This window comes from Apodemus sylvaticus, chromosome 8 (genome assembly GCF_947179515.1).
Source record: "Apodemus sylvaticus chromosome 8, mApoSyl1.1, whole genome shotgun sequence".
NCBI lineage: Eukaryota > Metazoa > Chordata > Mammalia > Rodentia > Muridae > Apodemus > Apodemus sylvaticus.
Window position 1 is genome coordinate 20,833,534 of NC_067479.1, and position 4,539 is coordinate 20,838,072.

The 4,539-nt window shown below is 43.7% G+C and overlaps 1 non-coding gene across 1 annotated transcript; it reads right to left on the bottom strand.

Annotated features, from left to right (window-relative positions):
• Positions 1–3,819: 3,819 nt before the first annotated feature.
• LOC127691761 (small nucleolar RNA SNORA17) lies at positions 3,820–3,947 on the bottom strand. Its single transcript, XR_007979354.1, has one exon. It is a non-coding gene; the product is annotated as a small nucleolar RNA SNORA17 (small nucleolar RNA).
• Positions 3,948–4,539: the final 592 nt, after the last annotated feature.

Below are 4,539 nucleotides of genomic sequence, written 5' to 3' on the forward strand. Positions count from 1 at the left end.
TGTAAAACTCATTTGAGTGATAAAGAAAAAGCATAAATCTGGTGTTGCTTTTACAACTTTAGGGTCCTGAATTACTAATCTGAGCATAAAAGATTTACTTATTCCAGGAATTCAAGAAATGATTTCTGGCTTCATGGAATGGATGGGAAAACATGGGCAATGCAGGGAATCATGGAAAGGAAGGATTTGGGAGGGAGGCAGTTCAGGTTCCAAATAGGGACATTGCAAAAGTAGTGAGAGTTTGGATTGAGATTTGGAAAACTGTAAGGTGCACCATAGTAATAAGATTAATGGGAATTAATATGTGGATTTACATATGATTGATGGAGAAAAGTCAAGTTGATTTCTGGAGACTTGTGGTCCAAGACATTAGATGGGACCTAAACCTAAAGTTGTCATGGAGTCAGTGAAAGTGGGAAAGACGTATCAGGAAAGGTGGATTCCAGGACTTAGATTTGCCAAGAAGACTTGTCTAATTCTTCTGACACAAGTCAGGCTTAGAGATGATTTTCAATATGCAGCTGGAAGAACCAATGTCTCAAGTTTGTAGAATAAAGCTGGATCCTCCCTGAAGAAGCCGTGCCTGGCTGGGCATATATAGGGAGCAAGAGGTTTGGGGATGCAGTTATGTAGATTCTGTGACCAGGGGGAGGGTTGGCACTTGGGAAAGTTTTGCTACTGAAAGATACAAAAAAAAAGATAAATAAAAAAGCATTCATGAGGACAAATTTATAGAACAATCTATTCAAGGGTCAATTCTTTGATATAGGAAGATTATCTTTCTTTCATAAAAATGCTGGAAATTCCCAAAGTAGAGACATTTAGTTGATTTTCCCTGTATCAGTTATCTTCCTGTTGCTGAGGTAGATTACCCTGGTCAAAGCAACATAAGAAAGGAAGTGTTTATTTTGGCTCACAGTTCAAGGGTGTCATCTATCTCGGACAGGGAGTCATGGTTAATGGATGTTCAGGTCACTTGTCACATGACCTACAGTCAGGAAGCTGAGGGAGACGCATGCTCATCTCTGCTCACACCCTCTTTTAACTCAGTCTGGGTTCTAACCCCTTGGATGGTGCCCTCCACAGTTAAGCTGTTCTTTCCACCTCAGTCTCCTGTTGTAGCAATCCCTCACAGAACTGTTTGGTGGCTTGTCTAGTAAGGATTCTAAATCCTATCAAATTGACAGTCAGTATGACCCATCTCACTCCTTAAGCCAGATGTCAAATGCACACAAGATGTTGCTACTGGGGTACATATAAGAGGTCATTTTCAGATATCATGGTCCAAGGAGTAACCGTGAGCACAACATCTCTCTGGTCCCCTGAATAGCCTTGCAACTGCTCCCAGGGGAGTAGATTTTCTGTCCAATAATGCAGAGTACCATTGCTTCTTTAAAAATGCCCACAGTGTCTACACTATAATAATTTTAAACAGCAGTGTCCTTTTCAATTTTTACTTTATTCACTTTTTGCTATAGTAGAGATCAAACCCAGAGCCTCAAGCATACTCTTTCTTCTGAGCTATGGCTCCTAAATTTTCTGTCTGTCTGTCTGTCTGTCTGTCTGTCTGTCTGTCTGTCTACCCATATGTTCATCCATCCATCCATCTATCCATCCATCTATCCATCCATCCATCCATCCACCCACCCACCCACCCTCCCTCCCACCCATCCACCCATCCATCCATCCATCCATCCATCCATCCACCCACCCACCCACCCACCCACCCACCCATCCAACCATCCATCCATCCATCCATCCATCCATCCATCCATCCATCCATCTATCTATCTATCTATCTATCTATCTATCTATCTATCTATATCTATGATCATGTCAACATAGTACAAATAACTGTTCTTAAAAGTCTTTGAGTGGTGCTATTGCTTATAATTAAATTATTTCAGACTTTCCATTACCAGTTTTTCCTTCTAGTATCTTATAAATGTGTAATCCCACTGGGCCAAGCAGTATACAGTTATCAGCAGGAATATATATATATATATATATATATATATATATTCACTACTAAGTATTTATGATCAAACATTAATTTTTTCTTTAGTATAATAAAGGCATAAAGCAATAGGCTTCAGGCACTTCTGAAAAGCCAAAAAGAAAAAACAATCTAAGCACAAAATCTGACAAAAATATATAGGACTGTTAAAATATCTTGTAGGTAAGGTGACAAATACCAATGCTTCACTATTAGAGGACTATTTTCCTTTCTAATTCTCAACCGCCCTCAACTTATAAACATAAATAACCTTAACCTTAAAACATAGATATTGATTTAGATGTCCTTTTTTTTTAAAAAAAAGAGAATTCTTTGTTGCTTTTGTGAAAATTTAAGCTGTTCCATTGATTCTATATACTTGTTGACTTGGGTTTTGGTCAAAATATTTCATTTTCACTTCCTTTAATGTGGGGCCAATTGAAAGAAAGTTTGTCTACCATAAGTGGTAAGGATCCAGGAAGGAGGGCATCTCTCTCCTTTGTGCCATAGCTTAGCAGATAAAAGGCAGGATGGTTCTCCTACACACACCCTTTGGGGGACATTTCACTCTCAACCCCTACATCCAAGGCCAGTTCTACTGTGCTGCCCATGTGAGGTGCAGGGCCTGCTCTCTTGAATGTTGCAGCAGGTGATAGGCAGGGCCTGCTCTCCTGTTCTTATGACCTAGTCATGGTCCACTTTCCTACCTGCCGTCTATGGGGAGGGCAAATTGGAGGGGGAGGGGATCGCTCCTTCACCAGTGCCACTACATAAGAAGACAAGATGCATGGCCAGCTTTCTCACACCCTTGGGGCTTGATCACCTGCAACCCCTCCATCCAGGGGCAGCTTTACTGTGTTGCCCAGGCGAGGCACAAGTCCTGCTCTCCCAAATGCTGCAGCAGATGAGGAGCAGGGCCAGCTTTCCTGATCTGATGACCTTGAGGTCAGTTCTCTTTCTTGTCACAGGTGGCAAGCCAGGAATGGAGGTCACCTCCCCCTCACCCATGCCACTGCACAGCAGACAAGTTACAGGACCAGCTCTCCCACACTCATGCCCTTGGGGCTGACTCACTTGCAATTCTCACAATGTGTGAGACCACTCTCCCCAGTACAGCATCTGGCTAGGGGCAGAATCAACTCTGGCTCTCATGCCCCCAGGGCTAGCTCTCCCACAATGCTCAGGTGAGGGGTAGGCCCAGTTCTGCATAGAACTCAGACATCAACATGTCCCAGGACAACAGATCAGACTAGGTATGTCTGCCTGGCCTTTGGTAGTAACAGATCCTTGATGCTGGACCACAACACAGGTATGTACCCCCATGTCAGTACAGGCCAAAACCCAGCCATGGTCACTGGCTACTCACATCAGGCTGTTTGTCACAACCCTAGAGTCTCCAGTTTTGGCTTCATTTTTCTCTATATTGATCTCTTTCTCTTTCTTTTTTCACTTCTCCACCACTTACTTCTACCTTTTAGAGTTGCCTGGGGCCTTTGCGCATCTGAGGTTATATCAGGAGTGGCCTCAGAAGTGCTATGTCCCACCCTGTGCTTTAAGAAGCATGGCAAGGGTGACCCTGGGCACGGGCCTTCATGGTGTCTGGCTGGTGGTCATCTCAGGCTAGCTCTCTGTCAAGGCCTCATGGTGCTGGTCATCTTGGCCTTGTTCCTTGCCCGGACTACCTGAGTGGCCCCATTTGAGAGTTGTCTATCTAGGGCTCACTTCTGCCAAGGGTCTCACTAGGTTCTTCTAGTGTATGGCTTGCTCCCTGTCCTTTGAGCCCCTGGGACTTGCAGGGTATGTCAGGCTGACTTTTTATAAGGGATCTCAGGCTACTGATCATTCAGGTGTTCATAGGTCAGAACACTGAGAGTAGACATAGCTTCTTTCCTCTCTGCCACCTCTTGAAGCAAATGTGACAGAGCAGCTATACTTGCAGTGCCTGTGAATTTCCTTCCTCTTCAAGAGTGAGTTATATAGGTAACTAACATTCAGGTTTGGGGTACTTACTAAGTGCCTTTTTTGTTGTTTATTACTAGTCAAAACATCCAGTTTCTCAAATAGAGGATCATGTTGTATCTTTAAGTTGGTTCATGCTTATTAAATTGAAATTTCTCTCTGGCTTTCAACCATCTCAGCAGAAGGCAATAGGTTTTGTCGAAGACTTTTCCGCTTTGGAGTGGGTTGGTGTGTTTACAGCCCGAGTTTTTAGGCAGTAGAAGATGGGACTGTTAGGGTTTCTAGAAAGTCTGTTCTCTTCCTTTACATCCACCCCATCCCCCACCTCCTTCCTTCTCTGTTCCTTTATGGAATCAGGGTTGCACATGGCGGCCAGGTGTCCTGCAATAGTACTATCTTCCCAACCCTTTCTTTGTCCTTCTTATGCACTTATCTCTTTCCGTAAAGCACAATATACAAGAACGTAGGACCCAACTGAGCTAGTCTTTCCTGACATCTGCTCTGGCACCTTGAGCACGTTGGAGTAGGTAGACCCTGATGGGTACAAGGCTGAAAGGCTCACCTCAGTGTGTGGTGAGTGAGAG